This window comes from Chrysochloris asiatica, unplaced genomic scaffold (genome assembly GCF_000296735.1).
Source record: "Chrysochloris asiatica unplaced genomic scaffold, ChrAsi1.0 scaffold00006, whole genome shotgun sequence".
Classification (NCBI taxonomy): Eukaryota; Metazoa; Chordata; class Mammalia; order Afrosoricida; family Chrysochloridae; genus Chrysochloris; species Chrysochloris asiatica.
The window spans coordinates 36887096-36905889 of record NW_006408524.1 but is presented as its reverse complement, the minus strand read 5'-3'; the positions used below and the strand labels follow the sequence as shown (position 1 = coordinate 36905889).

The window sequence follows — 18794 nt, the reverse complement described above, 5'->3', positions numbered from 1 at the left end:
CTGCCAAAAGAACAAACAGATCTGTGTTGGAAGATGTACAGCCAGAGTGGTCCTTGGAAGCCAGGATGACCAGACTTTGTCTCTTATACTTCGGACAATTATCAGGAGAAACCAGTCACTGGAGAAGGATAACATGTTTAGTAAAGAGGAAGTTCAGAGAAAAAGAGGAAGAGCCCCAACAAGATGGATTGGCCAAGTGGCAGCATCGATGGGCTCAGGCATAACAATGATTGGCAGGTTGGCCCAGGACCGGGCAGTGTTTTGTTCTATTGTACATAGGATTGCTATAAGTCGGTACTGACTGAATGGCACCTAGCAACAACAACAGGGTTGCTATGCATCAGAATGGACTTGATGACAATGAGTTTGCAATTTTGAAAACAGCAAAAATTATTTGGAACTGAGAATGAGCTAGGTAAGGCAACAAATACTGTTGGTATAAAATAAAAGCAAATAACTTGGATTGGTTTTATTTGTGGCCAGCAAAAATTTTTTGAAGCGGTTCTAAAGCTGGAATGCCAGAAATATATTGAGCCACAGAAGTGTCATTTGAATAGCCTCACATTGTGATGTGGGTGGCATTGTTCTTACTCCACAGCCAGTCTTGAATTTACAGAGAAAGGAGAAGGAAACTAAGTCCCAGGAACCCAAAAAAAAAAAAGGGATCAGAGACCCTTCAAAGTCAGAGGTGTGGCCCTGGGAGCTACTCCGTCAACTATATGGAGCAACTCAGCACTGGGCGTCATGAGCTATTGCAAACTCCTTCCCCACCCGTTTTAGGTTTCAACTGGATTTACCAAAAACATTGGCATTTTTATTTGCAGTTTTACTACAATGTGTTATTGTTTTCTCATGCTGCTTCCTGGAAGACATGATGTGGCCAGGACACATTTCACACTGTGCATCAGAACTGAAATTGAGAAACAGTCAAAAACAGTTTTAGTCAGTGGGCTTGATATCTGCCTCGTAAAAGTGTTCCTAGAAAAAAGTAGTTACCAAGTGCTTTTAGTTCCTCCAAAGGATGATGCAAATGCCTAGTAACATTTGTGTACTTACCAACACCTTTTGTTTCCACAGGATTCTTATCAAGAAACTTTTGAACCATTATTTCCTTCAATAAATATTTTTGAGGGCCAACTGTGTGCTGCTCTAGCTACTGGGAATACAATTATGGCAACAAATATAAAATATCTGTCTTCAGAAAGTTTGTTGTTGTTGTTAGGTGCCATCAAGTCAGTACCGACTCATAGTGATGCTATGCACAACAGGACGAAACATTGCCCAGTCCTGGTCCAACCTCACTATCATTGCCACACTTCAGCCCATTGATGCTGCCACTTGGCCAATCCATCTCACTGGGGGGTCTTCCTCTTTTTCTCTGACCCTCCACCTTACCAAACATGATAACCTTCTCCAGCTACTGATCCCTCCTGACAATATGTCCGAAGTATGAGAGAAGAAGTTTGGCCATCCTGGCCTCCAAGGAGTACTCTGGCCTCACTTCTTCCAATACAGATCTGTTGGTTCTTTTAGCAACCCATGGTACTTTCAATATTCTCGTCCAACACCATAACTCAAATGCATCCGTTCTTCTGTGGTCTTCCTTATTCACTGTCCAGCTTTCACATGCATATGAGGTTATTGAAAATACCATGGCTTGGGTCAGTCACACCTTAGTCCTCAAGCTGACAACTTTGCTCTTCTACACTTTAAAAAGGTCTTATGCAGCAGATTTGCCTAAGGCAATACGTCGTTTGATTTCTTGACTGCTGCTTCTATGAGTGTTGATAGTTGATCCAAGAAGGATGAAGTCCCTGACAATGCTGTCTGTGATAGGATAATATCCATTTGCCTATAGGGAAGACCAGTTAACATCACTATTATTCAAATTTATGCACCAACCACTAAAGCCATTGAGGATGAATAGAAGAATTCTACCAACTTCTTCAATCTGAAATTGATCAAACATGTAATCAAGATGTATTGATGAGAAAGCTTACATACTTGTAAGTATAACTGAATAAAATAATAAAGTTTTAGCTTGATAGGGAACTAGTCTTGGTAGGAAATTACAGGGAGAGGTAAAAAGAAAAAAACAAAAAAACAATGGTTCATTTGCAAGTAGAGCTTCAAAATGTAAACTTCAAAAGCTTAGTGGATGAGATTATTTTTAAACTATGATCTTATTGTTATTTCTACAAAAACAAATCTCACATTAAAAAAAAAAAATCTCAAACATTATAGAAAATTATAAAGAAGAGAACAACAAAGCACCCTTCATTTCTCTTCCCAGATTAGCCCACGTTGTGTTCAACGAACACGTCTTCAGACCTCTCCATGCAATTTTAGTGGTAGCTGAATAGAAAGGATGTTAAATAATTAGGATCATGCTGTAAACATGATTTTGATTAAAAACAATAATTCTATTTTTACTTTTATTAAAAGATGAAACAGTAATTGAGTGGACTTATTGAACTTCAAATAAGTGTTCTAAACATACCCAAAAGAACCATTGCCTTAAAGTCACCCCCAACTCCTACAGAACTCATAGGAAACAGTAGAACTGCCTGAGAGGATTCCCAAGGCCTTGTCTTCACAGAATCAGACTGCTGCATTTCTCTCCTATAGAGTGTCTGGTGGGTTTCACAACAATGACCTTTCAGTTAGAAGCCAATCACTTAATCATTGTGCTACTAGAAACCCTTCTTAACAAACAGTAAAACTAAAAGATTCATCAAAGAGAGGACTAGAAACCATAAAAGCTGTTTTTCTCAGGGGCTGCCTGAGAGAGAGAAAACTGAGAACACAAACTGTCCCTTAAGAGGGCAGCCAATTCTCAGACCTAGAGCATGTTGTCTTTTGATTAGATGGCATTAGTTTCAGATTTTATAATTACTCAGGAGAATCCAGAAATAGAAAAGATGTTTATGCTACCTGATCTTTTTAAAACTACAAACATACATTTGTTTGGAAAAGTTATATCAAAATAAAAATGGTGAACCCTACCTATCCCTTCTGATATTCTTGTCTCAATCTCCCCAAATAGTCATTCATTATTAATGCTTTGTGGTTGTTGTTGTTGTTATGTGCCGTGGCTCATAGCGACCCTGTACGGGGTTTCTGAGGCTGTAAATCTTTACAGGAGCAGAAAGCCTCATCTTTCTCCTGCAGAACAGCTGGTAGTTTCAAACTGCCGATCCTGAGGTTAGCAGCCGATTAATGCTTTGCATTGTTTGAATTGCGTAAATTTCTAAAAGTTATCCAAATTTAGAAATTATCCACATTTCTGAAAGTTGTGTTTATACTGTTACTTCTTGATTTATCATTTATTTTTGTTTAACTGCCATGACTGTATAAACTGTTCATTGTTAAATCAAGTGGGGAGCTACAATTATTTCCTTCATGCACAAAGATTGTTTGATTTTTCCAAAAAGTAGTAATATGCTCTTACTTGATTTTTGGTTTGGCTTAGTTTTATATTGAACTATAGCTAATCCTTTCCGCACTTTTAAACAGAGTCTCAAAACAATCTTCCATATGGTCAAATATAAAAGAGTATTAACAATACCCTTCTTCCCACCTGAAGATTTCCAACACAGAGCTCTGGTAGCGTAGTGGTTACGAGTTGGGCTGCAAACCTTAAGGTCAGCAATTCGAAACTACCAGCTGTTCCACGGGAGAAAGATGAGGCTTTCTGCTCCCGTAAATATTTACAGCCTCAGAAACCCTGTACAGGGTCACTGTGAGTCAGTTCCGACTCCATGGCACATCACCACCACCACCATGTTTTTACTATAATATGTTTTACGTTTTCTACGTGTTTCCTAAAGTCCCAATAAACTCTTGTGATGTGGTGAATAGAAGAATAATAGTTTCTTTTATTTTTAAAGTTTTTATTGTAAATTTAGTGATCGTTTACCTGGGAGAAAATCAGTGTTACACTCATCCTATCGTATTTTGTTTCATTGCAATGATTACAATCCCCTCAGTGCATCATCATTCAACAGTATTTGTTTCTATTCTCTCTGAGAATAATATTTTCTTAAGGATTATTATTTAAGCAAATATTTTAAACATTGGCTGCCTTTGTTTCATTTGATTTCATTCCTTTGCCTAAATGATCTGTGTTTTCTCTTACTTGTTCTTGGTTACCACATCTGTAGATAGCCTACACCTAATACTGTCCAATTACAGTAAGAAATAACCTTTAAGGTGTTTTTTTGAAGATAGCTCATTTTAGTGGTTCTCTCTCTCTTTTTTAGAGATAAGCAACTGCTCAATATTTCACTTTGTTCTGTTTTCCAGTAATAATTTTGCTTTTTTTGTGCGTGTTTGAGAGTTTTTGATGTCTAACGTTTTTGACAGCAGAGGTTAGCTCCCAGAAATTGAATTCAAACATTTTGCAAAGCTTGCTGGATGTATGCATGTGCACATTTTCTAGAGAGCAGGTCCATGGTTTTCATCAAGTTCTCTAAGCAATCCTTGATGCCAAGATTTTAAAACCTCCCCTTTGTAAAGTAGATGTGCTTGTGATTTGGAAAATCAAAATAATAAATTTAGAAGGGACTAGAAGCAACCATCTGGCATTTAGGCAATTAAACCCCACAAGAGAGAGAGTGGGTTATCTCTGGAAATGCCTTGTCAATGACTAACATTCACAGTCCACACCTGTCAAAACCACTAGGATTCAAGTCTCATCACCAGACTACAGAGCACAGTGAGACTCTCTGATGGGGAGGCACTGATTGTTTGTTATTACTTCTCTTGAAAGATATGCTTATAGCCCTAAATTGTTGAAAATTATTATATGGAAACTGAACAGGGCCTGGAAAAAATGTGTAAGGTTTAGTTTACCACAGATGATCTTAACAAATAGGATCTCCATAAATAGGCTTGTCAACCTATTTAGTGAACATCCCCATGAAGCAAAGCACACAAGTCAGAACCTGTGCACATTAGGTTTCTGAAAAACATGTGGGATTACAGAAAATGCACAGTCGAGGAGATAGAACACCTGGTCTGGCATAAATTCACCATGCTTCTAATGTGTAACCTAAAATAATTTAAGGGCAAAGGTACCAGAATTTTCTCTTCTTATTTTTGTTGTTGTTTATATTGAGCTATACTTTTCAGTCTGGTGATGAAATATACTATTATCTTCAATTTGCAGATTAAAAACCTAAAACTCAGAGAAATAAATAACTTGTTCAAGATCACATAAATGTGAGTCATTGAGTTGGAAACTCTTTATTCTTTAACATTAACAAAAAGGCTATTTTCTTTTTTTCACCATAACTGTGATTTTAAATGTAATTATATGGTAGTATGTAGATTAAGGCAATATCACACCTACAAGGTCTTATTAATCTTTTTTTTTAAGCAAAGGATGTGAATAAAGCAAATGAATAATAATAACTACTCTTTCTCATTTATTTTTAAGTAAATGTGGTGCTTCCCACATAGGATTTTTTTGTAAGATAGACTACGACTCAAGCAAAACCTAGTGCATATTGTAAAATGACTCCACTGCTGCTAAATGCATGTACTGAGATTAATAAATAATGGCATGTTTTGATAAATTATTTATGAAGTAAATTTCTAAACTGTCTTCATCTGCATAAAGTTTCATGAAAACCAGAAAAAAAATGTCCAGGTAGTTATCTTCCAAATTTCTTGACATAGATGAGTGAGTGTTTCCACTGTTGCATCAGCTTGTTGAAGTAGTTCAGTTTGTAGTCCATCGTTTCCCAGTGCCTTGTTCTTTGCCAATGCCTTCAGTGCATCTTGAATTTCTTCCTTCAGCATCATTGTCTCTTGATTATATGGTAGCTCTTGAAATGGTTGAACATCGACCATTTCTTTTTGGTATCATGACTCTCTGTATTCCTTCCATCTTCTTTTGGTGTTTTCTACATCATGTAATATTTTGTTCGTAGAACTGTTCAATATTGAAAGTTGAGTCTTGAATTTTTTTCTTAGGTTCCCTCAAGTTGAGAAATGCTGAGCATATACTTTCCTTTTGGTTTTCTAACTCTAGATTTTTGCACATTTCATTAAAATATTTGACTTTGTCTTTTTGAGATACCCTTAGAAATTTTCTGTTCAGCTTACCTCCTTATTTCTTCCATTGCTTTGGCATCTCTATGCTGGAGAGCAAATTTAAGAGTCTCTTCTGATATTCAGTTTGGTCTTCTCCTTCTTTCTTGTCTTCTTAATGATCTTCTGCATTCTTCCTTTATGATGTTCTTGATGTTATCCCACAGTCATATGGTCTTTGGTCATTAGTGTCTAATGCATCAAATCTATTCTTGAGATGATCTCTAAATTCAGGTGGGATATGTTCAAGGATATATTTTGGCTCTCATGGACTTGTTTTAATTTTTTTCAGCTTCAGTCTGAACTTACATATGAGCAATTGATGGACTGTTCCACAGTCTGCCCCTGGCCTTGTTTTGGCTGATTATATGAAGCTTTTCCACCATCTCTTTCTACAGATTGTAGTCAATTTGATTGTTGTGTATTCCATCTGATTAAGTCTTTTATGTTGGTTAAAAGAGGTATTTGCAATGAACAAGTGATTGGTCTTGTGAAATTCTAACATGTTTTCCCAAGCATCATTTCTATCACCAAGACCTTATTTTCCAACTACTGATCCTTCCCCCCTTTGTTTCTAAATTTTGCATTTCAATCGCTAGTAATTATCAATGCATCTTGATTGCATGTTTAATCAATTTCAGCCTGAAGAAGTTGATAAAATTCTTCAATTTCATCATCATTGGCTCCAGTGGTTGGTGTGTAAATTTGAATAGTAGTTGTATTAGTTGGTCTTCCTTGTAGGTGTATGTATATTATCCTATCATAGACACTTGAAGACACGTTGTTCTTCAAAATAGATCTTGAATTTTTTTTTTTTAGTGATAAATGTGATACAGTTCCTCTCCAGTTTGTCATTCCTGACATGGAAAACCATGTTATTGCAAGACTCAAACTGACCGATAGCAGTCAATTTCAGCTCACTAATGCATAAGAGGATATGGATGTTTATGTGATCCATTTTATTTCTGACAACTTCCAATTTTCCTAGATTCACACTTCATACATTCTATGATTATTAATTATTAATAGATGTTTACAGCTGTTTCTCTTCATTTTGAGCTGTGCCCCATCAGCAAATGTAGCTCTGGAGCGCTTTACTCCATTTGCATCATCTCAGTCAACTCTGCTTTGAGGAGACAACTCTTCCCCTGTCTCATTTTGAATGCCTCTGAACCTGAGGGGCACATCCTCCAGCAATATACCTGACAATATTCCAGTCTCTTCATCATGTGTCAATACTCAGTATCTGACCATGTTCCACAGCTATTCTTAAGGTTTTCAGTGACTTAATATTAGGAAGTAGTCTGTCTCTTCTTCTTACTAGTCTGTCTTAGTTTGGAAGCTCATCTGAAACCTGTCCACCATGGGTGACCCTGCTGACACTTAAAATACCAGTTGTACAGCAACACACAAGCCACCACAGTACGATAAACTGACAGATGAGTAGTGGGTAGATTGAATTGTGCCCCCACCACCACCACAAAAAAAATGTGGGGATGTCCTATCAGCAACTCCTGTAAATATGGCTGTGTTTGAAAATAAGGAATTTGTTTTGTAATATTAAGGAGTCTATTCCAGAGGAGAGTAAAACATGAACCTCATTACTTCTGAGTAGTAGCTTATAAAGCAGAATAAGCAGGGGAAACAGACACCAGAGAACCACAAAGAAAACCAAGAAACACCAAGTAACTCTCAAGACTACTAATAAGGAAGGACTCTGACCTAGATCTGATAACTGGATTTGGACTCTTAGCCTCCAAAATTGTTAGATAATAAATTTCTGTGGCATTTTTTGCTATCATAGCACTAAGAAACTAAGACAGAATTATATGTGTTGAGGATCATACTGTCTATAAGCTAAATGGTAAAGAAGGAAGCATACATGGACTCTTCTTGACCTTCATTTCATTCTCCACTAAGATCAACTGCTTGTTCCTTTAAGGAAGCGATCATATTTTAAGCGATATATATGTGTGTGTGTAAGGCTTCAGTAGGAGGCAGAGAAGTCTGGTCAGTTCAATCACCGCACCATATGTGGAGCCTGAATTTCATTATCAAAGGCCCACCTTTCCAGCCATATTAGAATCACACAGCAAAACATTCTAATCAATATAAGCCTGGATAGGATTAAGATATAATAGAACCAAAATTTAGATGCCTGAGGGCTTTAGACCTTCAGCACCAATGGTACAGAAAGAAGAAATCCAAGCAACACCTAAAGCATGGCGAAAAACATTGCTTCCAGAAATTGACAGAATACAAATTGAAATCTGTCCACAAACTGATATGGCACTAAGGGTGCTCACTCATTATACCAAGAAATTTTGAAGAAAACTACCTGGTCAACAGGTTAGAATAGATCCATATTTGTACCCATTCCAAAGAAAGGTGACACAGGAAAAATCATTGAACTATATCACATGCAAGTAAAATTTTGCTGAAGATAATTCAAAAGGAGATGCAGGAGTGCATTGGCAGAGAGCTGGCAGAAATTCAAGACAGATTCAGAAGAGGGCATGAAACTAGGAACATCATTGGATCTTGGCTGAAAGCAGAAAATACAAAAAGATGCTTACTTTTGCTTTTGTGATGATACAAAGGCTTTTGACTGTCAGTCATAACAAGCTATGATAACATTTCTAAGTGTGGGTATTCCTAAACATTTAATTGTACTCCAGGTCTGTAATCTTTATGGAAGCAGACTACCATATCTTTGGCCCACTGAGTGGCTGTTGGGTTTGAACACTTTCTTTTAGTAGCTGAGCACTTTACTACTGTGCCACCAGGGTTCCTCAGTTTTGAACAGTCTAAATCAAACCAACCCTACTGCTACTGAATCGATTCCTACTCATCGTGAACCTATAGGATGGACTAGAACAGTCTATCTGTAGAGACTGTAAGTCCTGAAAGTAGACAGTGTCATCTTTCTCCCACAGAGCAGCTGATGAGTTTGAACTGCCAGTCTTGTGATTAGCAGCCCAATACTTTACCCACTGTGTCACAATGGCTCTTTAGTTTTGAAGACCCCCCCCACACACACACACACACTAACGATAAGTTGATTCCAATTCAGCAACCCTGTATATGCATCTTTCTCCAACAGAGTGGCTGGTGGATTTGAACCTGCCATTTTGCAGTTAGCAGACCAATGCCTGGTCTACAGCTCCACCAGAACTCCCTTAGTTTTGAAGAAAACCGATCCAGTACCAGGAGTCAGTTCTGACTCACAGCAGCCCTATGTAGGGATTGTGAGACTATAAATCTTTGTTGTTGTTGTTAGATGCTGTCGAGTCAATTCTAATTCAAAACAACCCTGGACAGGGATTCTAAGGCGCAGCTGGTGGGTTTGAACTGCTGACCTTGTGGTACACAGTCCAGTGTTGATTCTACAGCACCACATCCGAGAAGAAAGCCTTAGAAGGAAGGTGTCAAATTTAAGTGTCATAGCTGAAATCACCTAATAGGGGCAGCATTGAGATAAGAACGAAAATTCCCTAACACCCAGCTCAGCACCTTTTTCACTACCTCAAGCTGCCTATCAAAATAAAGTAGTTAAAAGCTAGCACTCTTTTTCCCACCCCAAGCTGTCTAGAGACATTATGTTTGGAAGTTGGAACAAAGTCCAGGATGACTGACAATTCAGCTCCAGCAATTCATCCAGAAGCAGAAAATGAGGGGCTTTTTGCCAAGGTTATATAAGATCTCACCCCACGAAATACTGATGAAAAGGAGAAGAGTCAGCATCTTGGCATCTGGCTGTAAGGCTCAAAGATCAATCCCGTTTTCAGATGAGCCAAGAGTTACTGAAGGAATTCTCCCCAGATGCTAAAATTCAGCAATGGAAAAGTCTTTTGGTTACTTGGGAATAATTATTCCTAATCTTTTGAAAAACTGTGGCATTCTTTGAATATGAATTGCACATACTCACAGTAATTATATTTCTCTGATGGAAAATAAATGGCAATTGGAATTTGGTTTCCCACTTGTCTTATTTCCTGCAGGATATGTTTACTCTCATAAATATTTCCTCAAACTACCATCCTCAAGCTGGTTATGCCTTTTACCTTTATGAGACCAAACACTTGAGGAAAATGGCTTTAATTGAAAATGCCTGGATGGAGTTTGTATAGATCTAAACTTTATATGATGCTTATTATTTTACTTAATTTTACTAATAATGCAAACAGGCAAATGTGGTCCCAGTTGTTGTTGTTGTTAAGTGCCATCGAGTCGGATCCGACCCATAGCGACCCTGTACAGGGTTTCCGAGGCTGCACATCTTACGGGAGCAGAACGCCTCATCTTTCTCCCCCAGAGTGGCTGGTAGTTTCGAACTGCTGGCCTTAAGGTTCGCAGCCCAATTCGTAACCACTACGCTACCAGAGCTCCTTTGTGGTCCCAGTAGAGCCCCAAATAAATCAAAGTGCAAGAACCTAGATTCCAAAAAGTGCTATTTCTCCTCTTTCTCCATTCCCATTGCTTCTTCTATGTAGCATCATTCAAAAGGAGGTTCACCCTTTGAAAGATAGTACCCCACCACCTTAGATTTCTTTTAAACATGAACAGTTCTCGGCTTAAAACAGATGGACAAACCAAGAAAAATATTCTTTTGTCATTACAGTCATTACTATTATAATTTTACTAATATGTAATTTTAGTAGTGGTTATGAATTGGGCTGAGAACCACAAGGTCAACAGTTCGAAACTACCAGCTGCTCTGTGGGAAAAAGATGAGGGTTTCTGCTCCCGTAAAGATTTACAGCCTCGGAAACCCTGTTCAGGGTCGCTATGGGTGGAAACCGACTCGACGGCACTTAACAACAACAACAATATGTAATTTAGAATTATGCATAGCATGTGCCTATATTTAGTGTTTGCAATGATTTAAGAAATTAGATTTAAGTAAATACTATAGGAGAGCCCAGAAAACTCGCCTGTATCCAGTTCCAGAATGTTCCATGTATCACTATCTTACACTTTAACCAGAATTCTCTTGACCATGGACCATACTTGACTGGTTTAACATAAGCTTCATCCCCTTGGTCCCTAGTCAGTTCTCACAACCTTCATGACAAAGTCAGAAGGAAAGAGCTTCAGCATACCAACAAAGGCTGCATAAGATAGGAACATAATTTAAGAAGCCAGTACAGTCTCCTTGTAATTACATTTCAAATAAAACCAATAAAATTGACACTATTGTATAGCATAAAATCATTCTAAACTAAGAACCAAACCACCATTTCAGAGTGTTTAACCTACTCTAAAATATTTTTTTTTTAAAGAGAGCAATCATATCTCTGGAAAATTACTGAGCTCATCTGGAAAGTGTCTCCTCATATTATAGCATAAACTCTGTAGTGAAGATATTCACAAATAGCAGACCACATTTAAAAATTATCTTTTAAATGTAGAGTAGAAACTCATCTAGTATGATCAACAGTTGATTAGCTAATTGTAAAATTAAATAAAGTGGAAAATAAAAACCATTGGATAGATTGTAAACTTTGCCATTTAAAACATAGCAGTAAGCACCCATTCAACACTCTTTTAATGTAAGGGTTTCTCTTATTATTTTTTTTTTGAATGTGTATTATCTGATTAGAAATTCACTTCAGTTCTCCTACATGCTTCACACCCCAAATTCATCTTCTCCAAATTCCAGCTTCATTTTTTTTTAACTTCTTATTGTGAATTGAGTGAAGGTTTACAGAATAAGATCATCAGTTTTACATTTAACAAATCATACACTGTGTTTCATCTCAATGATTGCAATCCCCTCCATGGAACAATTGTTATCCACCTTCCTCTCTGTGGTTCTTATTTCCATTCCAACCACCTTCCCATCCCATCTCAACTTTGTCTTTAGGAAAATGTTGCTCTTTTGATTTTGAATGATTGATCAGTTCATCATTAATAGTTAGGATACCTTACTAGTGTTGTTGCCCTCCCTATCTATATATCTCACTACTGCTTGACTGAAAGTTGGGTGATTAGGGTAAACTCCTTATCAGACCTGAAGGGTGGTAGGGAGCCTTAGTCTCAGATTCCTTCAGTCTCTTTCTGACCATTAAACCCAGTTTTTTGTTTCTTTTTAAATAATTTTTAGTCTTGTTCAACACACTCTGTCACTCTATCCGGGACCTTGTAAGGTGATCCTTTTCAGAGCAGTTGATAGTGGTAGTCAGGCACCATCTAGTTCTTCTGGTCTCAGCTGTGGAAACTGATGTTCACATGTTCTGTTACTTCATTGGACTAATTGATTCCAAGCATCTTCAATTCTCACCACTCTTCTTTCTTCTACACATGGAGAGACCAGTAGTTGCACCTTAGACAACCACTTATGAGCTTTTAAGATCTCAGACGTTAGTCACCAAAATAGGATGTGAACATTGTCCTTGTGGGTTATGTTATGCCAATTGACCATATTGTCCCCTGAAACTACGGGACTGATCCCAAAGGCCCAGAAACTCATTGCCTTAAGATATTTGATAATATCTAAGAAGTTTTCATCATTTTGCCCATTGTATGGCCCACCACATTAATAGTTGTATTTTCAGGAAATGTAAATAACAGTGTACTGATATCCTCTTTCAAAGTCTTAAACATTTGTGGTATATATAAATATATATCCCACTCTTCCTCCCTTATCCATTCAACCTGTGTCTCTGTCTATATATCTACAAGCAGACCATTGTTGTTCCAAGGTTGTATATATATAACTGTTTACACCTATCTCTTAGCCCTTATATACCTCCCTGTGTCTTCACCTGACTTCATTATACTTCTGCCAACATCTCTCTTCTTGTATATTGCCCTCACCATCACCCAACTTAACATGTGTCTACCCTCTAGCCAGTGAATTATTCTTCCTTCCCTCCCACCTCTGGTAGCGATCAAAGAATTTTTCTTTTAGTCTGAAACCTTTTCTTGAGTCTTTACAGTAGTGCTCTTATATAAATGTGTCCTTTTGTGATTGACTGATTTCACACAGCATAATGTCCTCCAGGTTCATCCATGTTATGAGTTCATCCATGTTTTGCAGATTCATCATTATTTTTCAATGTTGTGTAGTAGTCTATTGCATGTATGTATCAAAGTTTGTTTATCTATTCTTCCATTGATGGGCATTTAGGCTGTCTCCCTTCTGTTGCTATTGTGAGTAATGCTGCGATGAACATTGCTATGCAAATCACTATGCATGTGTTGGCTCTTATTTCTTGTGAATATATATACACAAGTAGAGAGATTACTGGGTCATATAGTGTTTATTGTACACAACTTTCTGAGGACGCTCCATGTGGTTTTCCACAGCATCAGCAATGTAGGAGGATCCCAGTCTCTCCACACCCTCACCAGCATCTATTGCTTTCTAGTTGTGTTGTGTTGTGTTGTGTTTTTTAATTTTGCTATTAATGCTGGTGTGAGATAATATCTTGTTGTTTTGATTTACATATCTCTAATGGCTAATGATAATGAACATATTTTCACATGTTTGTTAGCTGCCTGAATGTCTTCCTTTATGAAGTGTCTGTTCATGTCCTGTGCCCATGTTTTAATTGGGATATTTGTCTTTTTCTTGTAGAGGTGTTATAGTTTCTTATAAATTTTAGAGATTAGTCCCTTGTCAGATACATCTTTGCAAAAAAAAATTTTTTTCTCAGTCTGTGGGTTCTGTTTTTAATCCTCTGGTTAAATTTTTTGATGCACATTGTTAGGAGGTCCCAGTCATCTATGCCTTCCACGGTTTGTGTTTTCTTTCAGTAACATTTGCTAGTGTGTTTATTCCATTCAGTAGAGCCCTTAAGTTTGTCCCTACTTTTTCATTGATAATCTTTATTGCTCTGGATTTTACATTTAGGTTTTTATTCCACCATGAGTTCATTTTGTATAGAGTGTGAAATATGACTGTTGACAAGTACACAATTCTAGTGGGTGAACAAAATTATCAGAATGCTGCTACCCTAGTTTTAGGATGACAAAATCATCGAATAGTGTGTTTTTAAGAAGACACTGGTTAATCTTCTGAGTCACTAAAGTGGAGATACTAAACTGGAATACACAAAGGTCTTTATCATTTATTAGTTCTCTCATATCTTTTCCCTACCACCTTTGTTGTAGTGTGCCTCTTTTGCTTGATGCATGAAATTTTACAAAATATATGATTTCCAGATCCATTGTGTTAAAAATTCCCAAGCAATTAGCCTTTAAGTTAACACTATAACATGCAATGCCCATGTTAGCAGCACTCAAAATATCAAATGACTTATTATATTGGACAAATATGCTGCAAAAGACATCCCTAAAGTGTTCAAAAGTATAGCTAGATGTCACCTTGAAGACTTGGGTCTCACCTGACCCAAGCCATGGTATTTTCAATAACCTCATATGCATGAAAAGGTTAGACAATTAATAAGGAAGAATAGAGAATTAATGTCTTTGAGTTGTGATGTTGGACCAGAATACTTAATATACTGTGGACTTCCAGAACAATAAACAAATCTGTTTTGGAAGAAGTACAACCAGAATGCTCCTTAGAAGGGAGGGAAGTGAAACTTTGTCTCCCATACTTTAGACATATTATCAAGAGAAACCAGTTACAGGATAAAGAAGCCACGCTTGCTAAAGTAGAGGATCAGCAAAAAAGAGAAAGACCCTCAGTGAGATGGATTGGCAAAGTGGCTACAACAGAGGGCTCAAACATAGGAAGCTTTGTAAGGATGGTGTAGGAGGATCAGACAATGTTTCATTCTGCTGCACTCAGGATTGCTTTGAGTCAGAACCAGCTTGATAACACCTAACAATAACAACACAGCGTACAAGGCATGTTGTTGGTAAATGCCATCAAGTTGGTTCCAATTCACAGTAGCCCTGTAGAGAGTTTTCAAGGACCAGTTAGTGGTTTGAACCACTGGCCTTGAGGTTAGTAGTACGGTGCTTATCTTACAGCACCATACAAGGTATAGCTACTAAGTTGCTTCCAACTCATAGTGACCCTGTATAGGGGTTTCCAAGGCTGTAAATCTTTATGGAGTAGAAAATCTCATCTTTCTCCCATGGAGCAATGGATAGATTCAAACTGCTGACCTTGCATTTAGCAGCCCAGTTTGTAACCCACTACAATACCCGGGCTCTGTATATAATGTATAGTTCTAGCTTTTTATAAGTGGCTTCCTGAGTGGATTATAGTTTTAAAATTCCAATCAACAAATGAAAATATGATAATTTACTAATGAGCTCTTTCAATATTAAAAATAAAAGGATGAGGCTTTCATAGGAAACAAAAAAATTATCACCATGTTTCCACATGGAAACTCATGAGAATTCTAGATTGATTTTCATTTATATTCATATCAAGTAAGTCTAATGTATCCTGGCTTCCCTGAGAAAACAATCTTTTCTTTCTGAATTGATGTGCAGGAAATAAATTATGCTGTTCCAAAATACTTTTTTTTAACTTCCTTTCAGATAAGGACCGGTCATGTGTGTGCTCTATTGGGCACAGTAGTAAAGATGCTGTTGCTATTAAGTGTCTTCAAGTAATTCCAACTCATGTGCACCCTGTATAGGGTTTCTGAGGAGCAACTGTTGGATTTGAACAGCTGGTCTTGTGGTTAGTAATCCAATGTGTATTCTATATGTGTTTATATTTGTTTATATTTTCCCTTAAATACGAAGGACATGGGGTCTAAAATCAGCAAACTCTAACTCTCCCACCTACTATCTGTCTAAACAATTGCCCCTGCCCTTGCAGTGCCACAAGAATAGAGCCATGAGTTCTCGTGAACTGGGTAGTTAAGGAGTAGGTCAGGAAACAATTCTCACTGTCATGGAGGAGCAGTCAAGAATCTCAGAAGTTTCTTGACACCTTTAGGACAATCCCACCCTGGTGATACTAGAATGAAGTAAGTCCAGTACCTAATCACACAACACTACTACAGTGCAACAATTCTATTTGTTATTCCAGAAAAGCATTGCTAAACAAATCTGCCTTACCTTGACATCTGCTGGGAGTTTCTGGCACTGGAATTTTTTTTTAAAAAAAGACCAAATATCTGATGTTAACCACACTGCTCAGAAGAAGAGAATTCAGCGGTGTCCTGTATATATATGTTAATGATGATCTTTCAAACTAGAAACTGCACTGTTAAAAATAAATAAAACCTAGCTCTCCCTGTTTGACAGGCAGCTGCATCTTCTCTTGCAGTCTCAGCCACATCCCTGAAATAGGATGATCAAGGTCAGAGTCATCAAATTTGGCTGTATTGGGCACTTGGTCACCAGGGCTACTAGTAACTCTGGCAAAATTGAGGTTGCCATCAATGACCCTTCATTGACCTCAACTACGTGGTCTACATGTTCAGTATGATTCCACCTATGTCAAGCTCAATGGCACTGTCAAGGCTGAGAATGGCAAGCTTGTCATCATTGGGAAGCCCATCTCTATCTTTCAGGAGCGAGATCCCACCCACATCAAGTGGGGTGATGCTGGTGCTGAATATGTTGTAGAGTCCACCGGTGTCTTCACCACCTTGGAGAAGGCTGGGGCTCATTTGAAGGGTGGTGCCAAAGGGTAATCATCTCTGCCCCTTCTTCTGATGTCCCTATGTTTGTGATGGGCATGAACCATGAAATGTATGACAACTCCCTCAAGAATGTCAGCAATGCCTCCTGCACCACCAACTGTTTGGCCCCCCCGGCCAAGGTTGTCCATGACAATGTTGGCATCATGGAGGGATTCATGACCATAGTCCATGGCATCACTGCCACCCAGAAGATTGTGGATGGCCCCTCTGGGAAAATGTGGTGTGATGGCCATGAGGCTGCCCAAAACATCATCCCTGCATCTACTGGTGTTGCCAACGTTGTGGGCAAGGTCATCCCTGAACCGAATGGGAAACACTGGCATGGTCTTCCGTGTCCCCACTCCCAATGTGTCTGTCATGGACCTGACCTGCCATCTGTAGAAAGCTGCCAAATACGATAACATCAAGAAGATGGTGAAGCAGGCATCAGATGGACCCCTAAAAGGCATCCTAGGCTACACTGAAGACCAAGTTGCCTCCTGTGGCTTTAACAGTGACACCTACTCTTCCATCTTTAATGCTGGGACTGGCATTACCCTCAGCGACCACTTTGTCCAGTTCATTTCCTGGTATGATAATGAATCTGGTTACAGAAACAGGGTGGTGGACCTTGTGGTCCACATGACATCCAAGTAATAAGAGACCCCTGACAAGCAGCCCCAGCAATTAAAGGAAGAGAGAGGCCCTCAGCTGCTGGAAAGTCCTTATACCAACTCAATTCCCTAACACACTGAGATGCTCCCATCCTCAACAGTTTCCATCTAGACCCTATGGAGAAGGGAAGGGGCATAGAGAGCCCAGCTTTGTCATGTACCATCAACAAAGTACACTGTACCCAGCCAGTAAATAAATAAATAACTCACAGCTAGCACCATAATAAAGGAGCTCTGGTAGCGTAGTGGTTACGAATCAGGCTGCGAATCTTAAGGTCAATGGTTCGAAACTACCAGCTGCTCCGCGAGAGAAAGATGAGGCTTTCTACTCCCGTAAAGATTTACACCAGTGGAAACCCTGTACAGGGTCGCTATGGGTCAGAACTGACTCGACGGCACTTAACAACAACAACAGCACCATAATAAATGCTAGATGCTGAGCTATGGCTGAACCCAAAACATGAATTAATATTCTTAATACAGTGTCATCCAGCTTTTTAGCATTCCATCTAGATTTTTGTAAACTTTTCACTGTTTATTAAAGAAAAATTCAAATTGGCACAATTATATTATTATTTTTCTTATGTTAGTGTTCATAGTAAAAATAGAGGTCATCCTTTAACATGTGATTAGTAAAAAATTGAAACTAAGAGATTTATGAACTTACTAGCATGGCAATCACTTGAGATTTCCATAGAAAATGAAAAAAGTTACAAAAGAAATTGAACAGGTCCTGAGAGAAAAGTAATAAAACACTGTCTCACAGTCTTTGACTTCAATTTCAAAAGTTAGCACCAAATGTCTGTAATTTTCAGATGTGAGCCTTTTAATTTCATTTTTCTGTTTAACGATATGAACAAACCCTACAATATTGAATCTAACAGTCTAAAGACGTTGTTATGTCAAAACTAAAGTTATTCTCAATTGACTGGTGTAGTATTGAAGAACATAATGGATTTGTATATGATGTAGAACCTCTTCCCTTTTCTTTTTCATAAGTAAGTCTGATTTCGATGCAAGTCTTCATAAAGACATGGGCTGTGTCCAGTTTGGTTCAATGCCAAATTCCCAGTATCTGAGTCTAGCCTCTCTCTGGCCCCTCTGGGAAAGTCTGTGGAACTGAATAAGAAGACAAATCCTATGAAGTAGCTACTTTCATTTGCAAACTTGGAATCTGTAGCTTCGACATCCCATAGCAGATCTTTCCAAGTCCCTTTGCTTCCTTATTCTGCTCAAAGGCCCCCAGATTCCAGGAATACATCCTAGCTAGTTAGGGTCTCTATAACACATTCTGACAGCAGATGGAGTCCTCTGTTTTTACACAGAACATCTTCTCCTTTGATCCAAGACCTCTGTTGATTGAATTGTTTGGCATCAGGACCGTGAGAATGAGAGAAGAGGGGAGAGGAAAAACTGGAGGCATCAAATTAGGGAAGGCATGGAAGGAAAGCATCTAAGGAAA

At 38.2% G+C, this 18794-nt stretch overlaps 1 pseudogene; it reads left to right on the top strand.

The window, feature by feature from the left end:
• Positions 1-9723: 9723 nt before the first annotated feature.
• Positions 9724-17315, top strand: LOC102813729 (annotated as a pseudogene).
• Positions 17316-18794: the final 1479 nt, after the last annotated feature.